Source organism: Mycteria americana, chromosome 5, assembly GCF_035582795.1.
Source record: "Mycteria americana isolate JAX WOST 10 ecotype Jacksonville Zoo and Gardens chromosome 5, USCA_MyAme_1.0, whole genome shotgun sequence".
NCBI lineage: Eukaryota > Metazoa > Chordata > Aves > Ciconiiformes > Ciconiidae > Mycteria > Mycteria americana.
In genome coordinates, this window is record NC_134369.1 from 3,851,403 (window position 1) to 3,868,372 (window position 16,970).

The window sequence follows — 16,970 nt, forward strand, 5'->3', positions numbered from 1 at the left end:
CAAAGGGAGCAGGATTGAACCTGTAATATATAGCACTAATGACTACAATCGAATAAACTTATATTGCTTGGGTTTTCTACCACCTTTTGCCTTGTGTGTGTGTGTGCACTTTTATGTGTGTGCCAAATGAGTGGATCCAGAGTGCTACCATTTTGGATCTGGGGCAGTTATACTAGCTTGGTAAAAATATACATAATGATGCAGGGTGACAAACTTCGGGGATTGTTTCCATAAATCAGTAAAGGAAGTGAAGAACTGAAAACCTTGAAAGATGAGATTATAGTCTTAGTGAAGTCTTCAGAAATATTTACACTTAATTTGATCTGCTTGTGGCAACTGGTATTTTTTTACTTACTCGCGGTGCAGCTCAGTTTAGTTAAAAACAGGGATGGAATAGCATATCTCTGTGGAAACACATAATCCTAGAGTTACATCTTTGTGTACTATTTGTTTTATATTTGTTGTTTCTTTTTATTGTGTTTGGAATAGTGCACAACATCAGCAGTAGCTGTTTTGTCCCCTCTGGTTACTTCTTACCTGACTCGCTCTCCACGGAGCTACAGCTAGTGACAGAAGAGAATGTAAGGTATGATAATAGCCTCCTATTTAACTCAATTGAATTTCTTTTGTTGGCTAATTTTCATTTGTGTTTACATCATTTTCTAAATTGCTCAGATTTACAACCTTAAACTGTGGAGGCTTCTTCTTGGGGGGAAGAAAAAAAGAGGAATCATCTTTCTGAATGTGTATTACATTTCAGAGGGATTAAAGTAAAAAAGTCAAAACATGAATGTCAGTTTTGATTAACAGCTACATCAGGGATGCTTTGTTTCCAAAGTATGACATTTTTTATGGTCTTAACATTACCTTGGCCTAGGAAGAGCCTAGAGTTTGTAGCAGCATCAGTGTCCATTTTTAAAGTAAAGCACAATCAAAATTAAAAATGTGATGTCATTCCATTCTAATTCCCTTTATCCTTTACGGTTTCTTGATTCCCAGCTTGGGACTTAAGTGGCTTTATCGAAGTGCTTAGTCTGCTGTTGCCTGTTGATAGGATCCCCAGTCATTCAGAAAATGCTAAGGCTCAGTCAGCATGTGTAAAACCTCCATTCACTTGATCATGGCAAGGAGGTCTTCTTCATGCGGCTAAAAAATTTGGAGGATGCTCTCATGGGATTCCCTAGTCATGATTGCATGGGGCTAAGAAGAAGACATCTGGATGAATGCCGTGAAATTAGTTGAGATCATCTGACAGAGATTCTCAACTGGAAAATGGTACGACACGCAGATCCAACACTTCAAACACCTGAAGAAAAAGCAAGATAAACCTTAATATTTATTTCCAACCCAAAATACATACAGAGGTGTCTGCCAGGCACAAGCTTGTGTCGCATGCATGGGTATTACAGGGTGAGTGCTAATTGTGGCGTGTCTTGAAACACACAGGTTATTTCCCAGAATGTTGTGCTGGGAAAGGGAGGAACTGGAAAAGGGGAATGGCTACATTTTTGCTTGAAATGTGTGATAAAGCTATGCCCCCACCTTATCTCTCCTTTAAAATCTGTGTATAGTTTGAACATATTTTGTCCACAACCAAAGTATTTCATCAAATCCCAGCTTTGCCTTTGAATTCAGGCTGGGGCTGGAACTGGTTAAAGAAGCTGAATCTCAGCAAAATGTTAGTATGAAAGCAGGAAAAGTTTCTCAAGAAACAGAATATTTTTTCCTGCTTTTGGAGTAATCAAATGATGTAGCACAATTATTTGCATTGATGGAAATGAGGCCAGATTGTGAATGATTTAGAAGCTAATTCAGGAAAAGACTTAAACATGTGCCTAAATTTAAATAAGTACATACACCGGAATTACTCATATGCTTAAAAATTAAATATATGTTTAAATACATTGCTGAACTGGAGCCTAAGGGTACAGTTTGAAGTTAAAGCTAAACTAATCTAGACAGTAGCTGTTGCTGAAAGTGCTTAGTCTTCTCCTGGTTTACTTCCCTGAAATGGCCCATGCTGGAGTAAAACAAATGCAGTTTGTTGACAATAACTGCTGGTTCCTCAACAACTTTTCAAAGTATTCATTTCTCATAAAAATGCAAGTAAAAGTCTTAATACTAAAAATCGATGGAGATATACTGAAATCAGTTTTTGTACTAACATGCAATCCCTATTTGATTTCACAAGCTACAGCCTGTTAGAGAAAGAATTAAGGGGAGCAGTTCTCACATGGACTAGGATGTATTTATTTCTTTTCCTTATGGGCTCCTACATCCTCCTAGCGATAACTAAGGGTAAGGGAACAACAAAGCAAATATGTGACTGAAATCGAGCTGGCTGCAAAGCAAGTGAGAAGAGACAGAGTGTTTTGAGATGCTCGCTCTTCACAGTGGGATGCAGAAGATATCGTAAGCACACCAGCATCGCTGGTGGCCTCTCAGCCTCACTGAAACCAGCCACAGAGAGATTAGGGCTTCACTGCTTCTGTTTGGCCCTCTATGAAGGTTTTGCTACAAGCAGGAGGACCATGCTGTCTCGTGGCAAACTGATTGATATTTTTCTGGAAAGAAACCGTAGAGATTGAAGGCTGTTCAGAGGACGTGACACAAAGGCAGGTGACCCCTGGGAAAGGTTAAAGCTTCCTGGACATACATCAGGAAGTCGTGGGCTTGGGGAGATGATGCTTGCAGTTTTCTGCTTTTTTAAAGGTGGTGGTAGCAGACCTTGGTCTCTCGGTGCAAACATTTAAAGGCAGTGGAGGTCTGAGGACCCCAGGTATCCTTCTGGCAAGCTTTCTGTGGAAGGAGGAAGACTGGGGCCTGTGGATTTCTATCATGGTCATTTGTGCTTGCCATGGTTTAACCCCAGCCGGCAACTAAGCCCCCACAGCCGCTTGCTCACTCCCCCACAGTGGGATGGGGGAGAGAATCAGAAAAGTAAAAGTGAAAAAACTCATGGGTTGAGATAAAGACTGTTTAATAGGTAAAGAAAAAGCTGCTCACAAGCAAAGCAAAACAAGGAATTCATCCACTCCTTCCCATGGGCAGGCAGGTGTTCAGCCATCTCCAGGAAAGCAGGGCTCCATCACACATAATGGTTACTTGGGAAGACAAACGCCATCGCTCTGAATGTCCCCCCTTTCCTTCTTCTTCCCCAGCTTTATATGCTGAGCATGATGTCCTATGGTGTGGAATATGGTCCCTTAGGTCAGTTGGGGTCAGCTGTCCCAGCCGTGTCCCCTCCCAGCTTCTTGTGCACCCCCAGCCTGCTCGCTGGTGGGGTGGGGTGAGGAGCAGAAAAGGCCTTGACTGTGTGTAAGCACTGCTCAGCAATAACTAAAGCATCCCTGTGTTACCAACACTGTTTCCAGCACAAATCCAAAACACAGCCCCATAGTAACCACTATGAAGAAAATTAACTCTATCCCAGCCAAAACCAGCACAGTGCTGTAGCTAAGCACTTGGCTGTCTGCCTATGATGGCTTTGTGATAAGACTCTGTGCAAAGATCTAGCATATTTTTAATCAAATGTTTCCATTAGTTTTAATATATTGTACCCATCAGATTACAGTCACTCAGCAAAAATCCAGCCTTCGACACACAGTCTCATTTATCCTTGTTCTACCATGCACCCAGCTCTGCTTTGCTGACGTTGGTTCTGGTTGTACAGTCCTGTTTGCGGGGGTTTTTTTGGGGGGGTGGTGCAATTAGCCTGATTGGAGTAACTAGGCCAAGGAACATCAAGCAGTAAAATAAAGTCTTGATGACATATTTGAACTCTTGTAGACCATGGGTTATCTGATCTGCAAGGTCACTGCTATTCTCTGGGAAAGTTTAAAAGAATCTGCTCCTGTTTCAAGCTTAAAGGGCCCTTCTTGGCAATTTTAGGATGCAAATTCAGTTTTTCTTTAAGTATATGCAGTTCTGCATAGGTGAATGTTTCGGAGTATTTACTACCTGTATTTTTTTTCTTTTCTTGGGATTTAACTGCTCATCAAAGGCAAACAGAGTAGAATTAGTTTTAATAAACCAAAGGAAAAAGTGACTCTAATAAGGCTCCTTCTGCTACCAAAACTGAATGAAATGCAGAAAGCAAGATAATAATAATGTGAAAATGAGAAACCTAAAAAGAACTTTAAAATTCCTTTTAATAATTTAAGCTGTCATCAGTCGCAGAAATAACGAATTATATTTCAGACATGACTTATACCAGGCATGTCTTAAAAAGAAAAAGAGAAAGACAAATTGATAATGCCTGAAGACATTGTCCCCAGGAATTAAAAAGTGCAGAATTTGGCCCTGGGAAGCTAAGTATGTTTTCCACTGTTCAGTCTGTAGAAAAAAGAAATGATGGTCCTTGATCTTTAGCAACTCTAACAGATGGACTTGGGGAAGCAGTAGGAAAATAACATCATTAAAAGTTTTGTCTTTCTGTATTTATGAAAAGTCAAGTTGTGCCTTGCTCAAAATGTTTGAAGCTATTATATTACAAAGATTTGGTATTAATATGATTAGCTTAACAGTATTCTTCTGTAATACACATCATAAAGTCCTGTCAGAATGAAATTGAGTGCTAAAAACATCGCATAATAACTTTCACAGACCATTAAGGTTTAAGGCTACAGCGTGGGAGTTTATTACGAAGAGACCCTGAAATGTTGTACGCTCTTACAACAGCATATACTTTAAGTTAGACGTATTTCCCCCCAGGCTTTATTTGCTGCAAAGCATGATGTTCTAACTTTATGTTCATATACAGACTGGCTTAGCTTTGCACCGGGGTTGTTGCAGTAACGCAAGGAATCCTATAGGAAGGGATCGAGGAGGCTATTCTTTTCCTTTCACAGGAATCTGAATATGTAAACTCTTGGCCATTTTGTCCTCGCTGGCTGTGGCAGACTATCACCCCTCTGTGTCCCTCCTATTATAGTAACAGCATTATCCAGCAGGATGAGGTATGACTTTCCCTCACCGGTGTCTTTCTGCGTACTGTTGGGAACAAGGATAATTCGCGCCCTCGCCTCAGGGATTATAAATTTAATGCCTTTGAGGAACATGTAGTTTATCTACAAAGCAATGCAGTACTTGTGCCATAAAAATTTCCTATCACCCAGTAGGAATGTGGATTCAGATCCATTTATTTGACCCTGTGTAGGTATTGGAGTTTAAGGAAGGATCCTATTACCTTGCAATTCTCTCCTCGGACTGATTTCACCCTGGTAGAATTCCACAGGCTCCCATGAAGCTGTTTCAGACTCATGTTGGGCTAGTGGGGAAAGATTGAGTGCGTGTACTTGATGAAGTTAGAGTGATAGCAAAATGTGAGCTGGAGTCTTTGGCGGGAAAATCTATCATTCTTCATTGATAAAAAGTTTATGATTAATCATCGGCTGGATTACATTACCCTTTAATTGAGCTTGTAAGTGCCAAAGAACAGGGACTTTGGTGTGTTTTTTCTTTGTTATCTCCTGATCATGGCTCTGCTGGTGTGATTTTATAAAAGGTCTTGCATCGGTTTTCCCTTACTACAACTGGTCCCACCCCCTAAAGGGGAATTAAGGTCATATTCTTCCTTGCTGATGCTTCCACAGTTGGAACCATTTCAGTGGAAAGCAAAAATGTAGGTGAAAATATGTGTTGGTTTCATTTATATTGCAGAGTTACCATCCTTTACCTTGGATTCATTTCTCAGCTTTCCCTGGAGCTCTCGGGAACCCATGCAGACAGCCATGGGATTTTCTTCCACAGAAAACTGCTGATGCTAACCACGGATCTACAGCACAGGCAGCTGTTACCAGCAGTTTATAGTAACCTTCCTCACAGAGGTTCCCACTGCACTTTACAAACTAATCAAATACAGCACCACTGATGTGCAAGAAGCGCCAGAGCAGAGCATGGCAGCTATTCAGCGCAGAGTACATGGATCAGGATAGTTTTGTCCAAAGCCACAGGAGCCAATTCCATCTCTGGTGAGAAGTGTCCTGGGATGATCAACGGCCAGAATGAAAAAGGAGAATTTTAGTTTCAAACATAGTAGCTGGGAGAAGAAAACATTACCAATCTCAGCATGGCTTCCCAGGAGAAATAAAGGGCTCTGATGATGCCTGACAGGCTGAAGGACTTTTGCTGATGGGCTCACTGAAGTCTTGCATCTCCTTCTGACACTGAGCCATTTTAACCCCTTTGGTTTTTTCTAGGATTTCTGAAGCTTTTCACTGGATGATGCCTGATGTTTTGGTACTAAACAGCCCTTTTGATAACTGTGGTGCAGTGCTGTAGTCCCTGCAGATTTCCCCCATTTCCATTGCACCATCAGCACAAGGAGAAACAGCCTTGACAAAAATCCCAGCGGGACTCTGTGTGCACAGTTCCTGCACCGAGAAGTGAAAATTCAAGTGCAATGTGTGGAATTTGCAAGTGCAGCTTCCCTTGTTCCTAGCCCACCCTCTGTGCTATAAAAATATTTTTTGACTAGTGGTTGTTATCCTTACAGCAGAAATGTAACAGCAACAAAGTATTATTTGAAATATCAACAACCAAGGGAAAGGCCAGAGTGCATTGCTTTGGGAGTGCTGTCTCACAGATCTGCAAGAAACCTCAGCTCCTTTTGTCCTGAGAAGGATTCGGCGGCTGGGGTCAGTTAGGAACAGCCACCCGACTGGGTGATGAAGAGGGACCAAACCCCCTCAGGAGAGTGGCTGGCTGCTCTGGGTGCCATCGTCAGTGCCGGACTCTCCCCACACAGTTTAGCCAATTTGCTCCAGATTGTCGTCCCACTCCAGGGACCACACACCACAGGACTAGGTGTCGAGGTACCTATTCTTCAAATATCTGAGTCCTACATTGAATCCAGTCCTTAGTAACTTAGATGCTACAGTAGTGAGTGCGTCAATGTCTAAACCCACCTAAAAATCCAAGCTTTAGCCACCTTCACAAGTCATTCACTGTCTAGCAAGAATCAGCCCCAAACCAGAATAGACAGAGACCTTTGATGGTATTAGTCTGAAGATAAGGAGGAGACTTGCCAAGCCAGATGTTGGCTTTCCTTGCATGCCTAGCAGGCAGCCCATAAGGCATCCATCCTTTCACAAGTCACTGTCAGGAAAAGTAACTCTTAAGATTTACCTACGAGAAAGTGCAAGCAGGAGTTGGAAGAGGGTGAGGATCAGGCCACAGGTCTGTTACGCCACTTCGAGCTGTCGAGTTCAGCATTTTGTCGCTGGCAGTGACCGCTGCGGGGCTGTTTCAGACAGTGCTGTCACACTTCCAGTCCTCAGTCCAGTGGAGCTGGCTGGAAACACCAGTCAGACACAGGACTCTTACAAGAATAAGAAGATGCATCTTCTTACTGGGTAAGCCAGATCCTCAACTTAGGCTGGATCTTCGTTCCTGCTCTTCTGATGAGGGAAGTTAGCATAGTTAACATGCTCTTATTTACAAACCTACCTCTTTTTTAGAAATCCTCTCTGCCGCCTTCGCTTCCAAGCTGACAGAACCCAACCAGCTCGGGGCCCTGGCTTCACTCGGCATAGTTATCTCATCTATCTGGCTCAGCTGATCAAGAGAGAGATGGAATTGCACACAGGTATGCAATTTTGGACTAGTCTAAATGATATCACGTAATAGTAGTAATGATAATGATGATAATATCTTACGCTATAGATGAGAAAAATAAACTATTGTCTCAAAATGTACCTGACAAGCAGTACAATGCAGTGTTATGTACTCAAGAGGGAGAATCAAGTTACTTCACTCATTTTCATCCCATCCTCTGAGTCTTGTCTAGCCTACGGGTTAAATCTGGGAGACAGAATCATCTGCATGAGAAATGTGGTATGAGCCATCAGCTCAGGCTGATAGGAACTACAGGCTCCCACACAGCCCATACCAAACAATAGTACTATCAGATGGAGAGAGGTTATATACATAGTGTAGTGTATCAGTCTCAGCGAAGTATCTTTGCAATGATTTCCCACATCCCTTAGCAGCTTGTATCATGGCTAACCAGTAGGCTCTGCAAGAATTTCTCACAATCAGTAGAAATGCAACAGAAGACCTAAAGGACCACAGTAGAAGGCAACCATAATGATGGACAGTAAGTGTGTGTTCATGCCTCTCCTGAAAAATGTCCACAGCTGTCTGGGTTCCAAAGTATTGTAAACTCATTGCTAATATTTTTTTTTCAGTCCTTTCCGCATAATATTGTAGTCAGGTTTAGGAAAAGCAGCAGCAATCTTGATTATTGAAGTCCTGTTATATGTATGATAGACCTTTGCAAAGCCACAATTTTTTTCTCAGCCTGCACAAAATAATCAGTTATCTGTCTCTGATTCTTAGAAAAAGACTTGATCATGAAGTGATTGTAACGAGATCTTTTACTTGAGTCTGTAAAGACTTTCATAAAATGTGACAGTTGATAAATGCCTTATCTGGTATGCCAACTTACTTGGTATTAAATTCAAATAGAGAAAGATAGCATGTTTTATGATGCTTTTCACCTCCTTTTTACTATGCACCTTTGCCTATTTACTGTTTTGCAAAGTTTGGCAATTGGTAATGGATTTGTCAACCATGCAAGTTAGAAAGTTTCTCTCTCTATTATCAAGATCAATGGTTTCCTCTCCTTCTAATTGCAAAACACTTTCTTTATCATGAAAATTTTGAATTTCCATAAATAGCCTTCCCAAAGGCTAAGTAAGTGCTAAACAAAACTAAAAACAAAGTGAGAGGAAGTACAATGTGAATAAATAACTCAAATGCAAAGCCTGAATTCTTTCAGGAGAACTTATGAGGTGTTGAGCACCCCTGAGAGCTGCTTGCATTGATAAAGCTCAGCATGGAGGTGCAAAAGCAGCCTACAAGGCCTCTTAAAACAGCCCCTGTCAGCCTTCCTTCTTAGGCCAAAGTTCAAAGCTGATTCAAGGCAGTATCAAGCCACAAAACTTTAGTCATAGAGGTGGAGGAAGGAACAGCTGGCAGATGAAGATGACAGATAGCAAAAGTGTATCTTAGACGAGACTTCTGGTTACTTAAATGCTGTTAAATTATATATTGCCTTTCCATAATTTAACTCCCGAAAACCCAAAATATTATTCTACACATGATGACTCAGAGAGCTGATGCACGGTACGTCACCAGTGATGTAATATTGACAGACAAATACAGCTATTGTATTCATAACTGTGCGCTTTACAAAGCAAAGAGCATTGTAACAACATATACTTAATGCTAGCATGATAGACTGCAATGTAATCAGTGTCTTGGATGAATTGAGAACACAAACAAAAATAGATTAGCTAACAACTAAATTGTATTTATCTTGCTTGACAGGGCTAGTTCCATAATGAGTCATTTTCTGATCTAATATCGCTGCCATCTCTAGTATTGCGGGTAATTGTTACTGCTGAGAGAAAAAGTTCAAACAACCCAAAGGCTGAAGAGGCAAAGGAGCATTAGCATGTCTAATGTAGGAGTATTAGCATTAGTCTGTCTGATCCCCAGTAGATGCAATATACCAATTAGTTGCATACTTCCTTGAGCCGTGAAACCGGGGTCTCGGCCACCTGGGGTCATTACAGATCTCACGGGGCTTTTGTGAAAGCAGAGTTATTTTTCCAGGCAGTTCTGTAGCCGAGGGCCTGACATATCCTTCATGTAAACTGTGCTGTCCATGCTCTGCTGGCTGCCGCGTCCCTCACTTCCAGTGGCTAGGGCAAGAAGAGCAAAAACCTTGCTCTGCTGACCCCATTGGGCTATTCCACGGGTCCTGAAAGCCCTGGGACATAACCAAAGGTTAGATTCAGCCACCTTTATGAACCCTGTCTTTATCTACCTTGCGGTGATGGCGGCTCACGTAGCCAGCTCCCCAGACCTGCCTCCCAAGGAGCTAGCGCAAGTATTGATAGCAGCAAGTAGAGCAGCCCAACAACGCTCAGGACAAGCTAGTAGCCCAAATATTTACCCAGGGGCCTAGGTGGTTTCGCTGGCCACGGTATGCTCCACACTGCAGCCAGCGATATCCCAGCCGACGAGCTCAGGCATGTCTTCGCGAGCTGCATTACTTTGGGGACTGTAGCACTGACCTATCTATTTGTTGGTAATCAGTGCGGATGAGTAGGAAACTCTGTCTCCAAGTGTGCTTCTTTAAGGCTGAAAAGCGTTCTGCATTTATAATGGAGAGTAATTACCCTTTTTGAAAATAGTTGTCAAACTTAATTTTAAATAATAAAACTTTGCGCTGAGGTCAATCGGGTTCCAGGTGGAAACGTGCTGTGGAAGACAAATATTCAAAGCAAGAATGGGCATGAATGTGATTGGGCTTGATTCTGATCAAGTTTACATTTGTTTAAAGGCCCAGCCCAAAGCCTGTGAAAGTCATTTGACTTGACGGAATAAATCAGCTAAAGTCGATGGGATTACCCTACTGTCAGCCCAGTATGGGTGAGATCAAACCCCAGATCATTATCTTTTTGTGGTTTTCCTTTTTGCATATTGAGAGGGAGTCAGTGTGAAGGACCATTGATTGTTTTGTAAAACACCCTTTAAGTTCAGTGGGAGTCTGCCTGCCTGCGGACTGTTGGCAGGATATGGCCCATAAAGCTACCGGGAGGCTGAAGATTCATACCTCTGGATGTGCACTGCATCTGTTTGGTTCTGCTGCCAGAGGTAATCAGACAGTTAATAGCTTTTGCATAGAGAGCCAATTGACTGTGTGGGATGTGAGAGCCTAGCCAGGCATGAAAATATAAAATGAAAGAATAAGTTAAACCACCACATTCTTCGGGGAAATGCTAATGGGTGACAGTTATCACTTACCACCTCGGTCTCTTGTTCTTTCATCAGAGTCAATTACTTAATTTTTCTTTTTGTGCATGATGATGATGCTTTCATGAAAAACAAGTCTATGGAAATACTGAATACCAGTAAGTCAGAAGAAGTGAAGGATGCAAAACTGCAGTTTTCCCATGGCCTGAAAATGACTCCCTCCCTGGCTTAGGGCAGCCACAGGTATGCTGTTAATTTTAAGTCCTCTTGCCAAAAGGCTATAAAATGTCTTTTCATCTTACGTTACATAAGTATCCAACAAATAAGAAGACTGTTATTACAAAGGCAACCACACCGAAAAAAGGTTTCATTTACTCTGAAAACCTGCATTAAAGACTTCTGATGTCTCTGTGTAACTTGTAGGTTGCTGAACACTGTTGGAGAGGAAAATTCATTGAATTCTTTAAAAAAAAAGAAAAAGTAAGTTTGATGCAACACCAAACTGGGATGCTACTAGGAACCACGTGATAAATCTTCTGTTAAACATTACGGTAATTTACTCTCAAAGATGAGCTGCTATATTCTTTCAGCATACCAGACAGCATTCTGAAAAACAGTGGTAATATTTAGCACTCTCCAATTAAACATTTCAGTGATCCTTCTGAACTAAACAGAAAAGATCCATATATGTCAGAAGTGAGAACTGTGAGGTGCTAAGTACATCTTAAGATATGAAAACACAACTGAGGCTGAGGATGCTCAGGACTTGAGAGAAAGTGCTCAGCAGCCACAGGAAGGGTCGTCAAAATCCTTATGCTTCTTGTCATCAAAGAAATAATTCTGCTTGGCTTCATTGGGTGCTGAATTGCTGCTTTGTACTTTGACACGATTTTCTCCAGGAAAATAAAATATGTTTTTGTGCCAGTAAGATAAAGACATTGTGACAGTGAGATAGGGCATAGGAGGATGCCTCTGTGAAGGTGATTCAGCATGTGTTCAACATACCTCTTAGTAATTAAGGTATTCTTCCTGAAGTTGTTTAGTTGTATTATATCCTTCTACATCTTCACAAATTGATAGGCATCGGGTATATTTAAAATATGTTCTAAGTCAGTTAACTTCCAGGCAGTAAGGCATCCTCACCTGCTCGTTTCACAGGAAAAAAAAAAACCCAAACAATAGAAATCACCACATGCATGTTGACATCCTGCTTGTGAACCAATATTGTCACAAGCAATAGGCTTGGAAAGAACAGACCAATCAATGAATATGAACTGACTTACACTAAGCTAAAATTAGGTCCAATATCCTGATTAAAGTTATTACAATTAACTAAATAAATACACATTCTCAGTTAATTATTTTTGTAATACCATTGTGCCTAGAGGCCACATCTGAGACTGAGAGCCAGCTATACTAAGCACTGCAAATACATCCAGTTAAGATACAACCCCGGTCTTGAACAGCTTGCTGTTCATATAGACAAAAGAAACAAACGACTGGAGACAGAAATCACTCTTTATTATCTCCGTGTCACAGAAACAGGCCCAGAGAAATTGAATTGTCTTGCCCAACACTGCATAAGAATTATTTGGCAGGGCTGTGAGGCAAATAGAGAACATCAGTATCCACTTCATGAGTTTGCCCGCCCTTTCTCTAGCACAGACTCATTTTTTACCAGGAGACTTCTCATGTACAGGACAGCTCTGGACTCTTGTTTCTTTACATTACATTCCTTCTTTTTTTGAATGCAGCACAGTACATAATAGCTGGAGCTTTTGGTTTCTCGTGGCTGTTGATGAGCCTGTGTCCCATCAGTCTCACCAGCGTGAAACACGCTGCTACTCTATAGTAACGAATGATGTTTCACTAGCAGAAATTCAAGGCCTCAAACACACAAATCCATGAGCATTCACATTTCCATTGACTGCTTTCACTTGGTTTAAGAGCTCATATACCTTATTCCTCAAATCTAGAGCCAGGCTTTGCCTCCTTTGTGTACATTTGGAAATCAGCTATGTAGAGAAAACTTTTAAAATCTCATTGCAAGGGGAGCAAATGTGTCTTGTAAATCCAGAAATAGCCCATTCTTTTAGATCAAAGCAACTGACAGTTATAGCCTCATCTCTTGGAAATAAGTCTCAAAAACTTACTTACGTAGCAAATACTTTGGCTGCAATAACTAAGTTACTTTTGTCACCATTAGCCTTTCCTGATTAGTTTCTTCTGCATTATGTACTTGTACCTATAGAATATAAACTCATCAAAGCAGAAATTGTGCTGCTTGCTGACTCCTTCTATCTGCTGAAAAAAGAAATAGAAATAGAAATACAGAGTGTCCAGTGCATGGTTACTCTACACTGTTTTTAAAGAGGCACCCTGCAGTGGCATCTTCAAGCATTATAGACCTAAACCCAAGATACTTGCTTTGGACTTTCTCCCTCTACTTTCTGTCAACCTTGGTTCTTTCAAAGTCAATGATAAAATGTTGCTGGCATTAACTTAATCTAGAATTTAATCTTCTATCTCCAGACAAGCGGTGCAGTGATGTAACTAGTGGATAGTTCTCAAAGCTTCTTTCCCCCTTCTCTGCAGAAAACAAATCTCAGAAGCAAGCTGAAAATCATGAGGTTTCAAAAGTACTATTCCTATGTCTTTACCAAACAACCTCAAATTTGTGTTCCAGGCTTTGATAGATTCATTTTGTAGTCAATCAACTATACTTGTGGATTTGAGGAGGTTTGAAAAATTGGCTCAAAATAAATAGTCTGTTCTTCTTGTAATCTTAACTATGGAGTTACTTGTAATGATTCAGTAATGAAAATTTCCTTTTCCAGCAGTTTAGCTATAAAATACGACTTTATGTGAGTCCTTGAGTCCATCTGGAACTCCAACAAGTCAATGTCTGTGCCATCTTCCCGGCTGTAAAGTTATTTTCTGCCTCTTTGCCAGACTGAAAGTTCTAGGAAAGGCCTAATTGACAAATTACAGAACAGTGTATCAAACAATTTTTCCCAGATAGCCACATGTCTGAAACAAAATCTTCCTTTAAATAGCATGGATGTATAATTTGAATACGTGCTTATTTTCTAGTTCTGGAATATTTATTTACCTGAAACCCTGCAGCTTTAAGAAACATATTGTGAACTGAAGAAAAAGACTAGCAGCATAATAAATGGCCTAGACATCTCCCTTTTTGAAGTCTCCTGGCTGAGAAAGTGAAAAAAAAAAGAGTCCTCTGTGTTTGATGAATGCAAGAACCAGGTTTCCAAGCATGGAAAGAGCCTTTAGAAACACAAGTGAGGTTTTGATCCCTGGCCCCAGTGTCATCCATCTTGGAAAGCTTTCTGTTTTTATTATTTTAAACAGGTCAGCAACAGTGAGATGGGAAACTGTAGATTTCAAAACAGACATCTCTACAGTGTTTCAGCGAAACGTTGCATGATTTCAAATGGAAGTTTAATATTGGTCCTGGATCCCTTGCAAATTACCTAGCATTTTGCCAGTGGGAGTCCCAAGTCTCTGAAAGAGCAGCACCTCCTGATTCACAGCAGTAAGCACGTGGCATGGAGGAGACCAGAGCTCTGGTTCGTAGGGGATCTTTTCGGCTCTCAGGCCTGGGTCCTGAGTGCAGGTTGGGGTTAGGGGCATTCGCTTTGCTGCTCCTCTCCCACCTTCCCCCAGCTCCCGCTGGAAGATGGCTCTTGGGTCCCAACACCTCCACCTGTCCCAGCTCCCCTCTGGACATTCGGGGCTCAGACCTGGAGCGCGCAGCTGCCCCATGGGTTGCACGTGGCCGCGATGTCCCTGAATGCAGATTGCCACTGTGGAGAGAAGTCCTCAGCAATGAATGAAAAATATTTTCCATTTTCAGCTCCGTGTCAGATTAATGGAAATTTTGCAACTTGCTCAGACTGATATAGTTAGGACTGTGTATTTGCTGGTGTGAACAGGAACACGGTAGCTGTTTTTCTGTTTCCTGCATTTGAACATGGTGAAAATATGATCCGGGCCTTCTGTAATGCTATTTGCTGACACTCTTTCTTTAGGAAAGTAATTCGGGAAGAACAACAAAGAATTCTTCGGCAAACTTCCTTGCAGAAAAGGTTGTGGTTGTCTTGCCAGCTCTCAAAATTAAAACTATGTTCCAGTCAAAAATGCCTATTCAGACTGACATCAAAGAAAAATGTGAACAGGTCAAGGAGTTTAATTTCCATGGCACTTGCATTTGTGATTCACATGTAGGGTGCAGTAATGACTTACATGCCCATTGGCAATAATGTAATAGAAGGCGAGTGTGAATAAAAAGAAAAATGAATCGGAGGTAACAGTAACGGGCCAAATTCTGTATTCAGTTGGATGCACGGAGCTCATTGAAGTTGGGCAGTGTCACATAGAGCACGATCTGGCGGTCTTTCTCACAGCAGCATTTTCATGAATACATACCTTATGGAGCACCCTCGCAGTTGCTGGTAGCCTGGGCTGAGGTTTTCAGAAATGAGCAGCGGTGCCGCTGTTTGGGGATATCAATCCAAAGATGCTTGTGGGGGCCTGATGCCAGAGGGCTCCTTTTCACTGTCTGGAGATCAGGTCCCTTTAATGTATCTCAGGCTGAACATACTAGATGACTTCTGAAAATCAGGGTCTCAGGGCACGTTTCCTGAATCATTTGAGGTATGTTTTCATACCAGCTTTTTAACTTCTCCAAATCTCTAGTTAAGGTGAAGGACTATATCTTGAGGTATGAAAGCAGGAGGTATGTAAACTTTTTAACAGTGTCTGTATATTCTCCTACTACTCCTTATTTGCTTTTCTCATGGGACGATCCAACTAGGCATTACAGACTGTTGATAAATAGATTTTCAGCCCATTTCATTTAACCATTACTGCATTTCCATATCAAAGATTTTACACTTGGCATGCCCGAGCTTATTTTATTTGTAATCTTTTCTCAAATGAGAAGTTTGGAATGTTTTTTCATTATGTGTTTCATCTGCAATGTACTGCCTTCATGTTATTTTTTAAGATGAGATCTTATACGCTACCTCAAGTCATTCTACAACTCATTGGCTCTTATTTATTCTGGCCTCCTAGTCTAACACAATTTCTATGTTGAAACTTGTTGCTATTTTTTTTCCAAGGATACACCATATGATGTTAAGCATGTGCTGTATATCAAAGTGCAAATATAAACTAGTTGATAGTCTCTAGTCGCACCCTGGATAGGTGTGGCGGTTGGGAATTTTTCACTTTCTGGCTGGAGATCAGAATGTGCTTAACATGGCTCCACATACAGGATCTTGGTCAGGAGAGAACTGGTTGGGGTTTTCTGTTTTTTTTTTCATGTACGTTGTTTGAAGGGTTGGGAGCTAAATAGTTGTACTGTTTCCAGAAACGGATTTTTACTTGTTTGGCTATATTTAGAGCTGCAATCGGGAGATTTGAGGGTATGATAATCCACTGCCTTACTGTCTTTCCTTCTTCTCTTTCTCTCTATCACTTTGTGGATAAGAGGATGGACGAGCTTAACTCTAATGTCAGCCTAAGGCATGGTGCAGAGCTGCACTACTCCAAGAGAAACTCCAAGGAGGAAGTATGACTCAGAGAGCTGCAATTCCTTCCACGGTTCCTCCTTGTTCCAGCCAGGGAAGTAAGTTACTTCGGTATTTGTGCTGCTAAACTAAAGCTTACTTCTCCCCTTGTGCTTACAAGCTTCAGCTTGCAGAACAGAAAGAAGAGGGATAAAGGGCTGTGCCAGAGGCAAGGTGTCACTAACCTGGGAAAGGGTGTTTTGCTGCCTTTGACACCTCGGTTGCCCAAGTGAGACAGAGACCACTCTAGCCCCATGCGGGGTTTCACTGTAAACAGTCACCTCGTAGCCAGCCGCTTATACTGGCTTGCCAGTCACTTTGCAGAGACCTGGCTGCCTATCTTGTCAGGCATCTTTTACGTTAATACCAAGACCAAGGCACAAACTATTGGACAGCTTTATACTGTTTTTTCTACACAGATTGTTACATCATGCTGATTTTCTTGCTTAATTTTCATAGTCTTTCATTCAATAAGATGTAGTCACTATCAGGCTAATGTACAGCTCACCAGACACTTCTGAATTGCCTCTCAGACAATCAATTTCTCACTGACTTTTCTTTTCCATACTAATAGTTTGTTATTATACTCAGAGACGGGCAAAGGATTTGCAG

General features: G+C 41.4%; 1 long non-coding RNA gene across 1 annotated transcript; it reads left to right on the forward strand.

The window, feature by feature from the left end:
- The first annotated feature begins 503 nt into the window (after positions 1–503).
- On the forward strand, positions 504–16,683 carry LOC142409656 (uncharacterized). Its single transcript, XR_012775723.1, has 4 exons — positions 504–586; positions 7,461–7,588; positions 10,904–11,010; positions 16,280–16,683. It is a non-coding gene; the product is annotated as an uncharacterized LOC142409656 (long non-coding RNA).
- Positions 16,684–16,970: the final 287 nt, after the last annotated feature.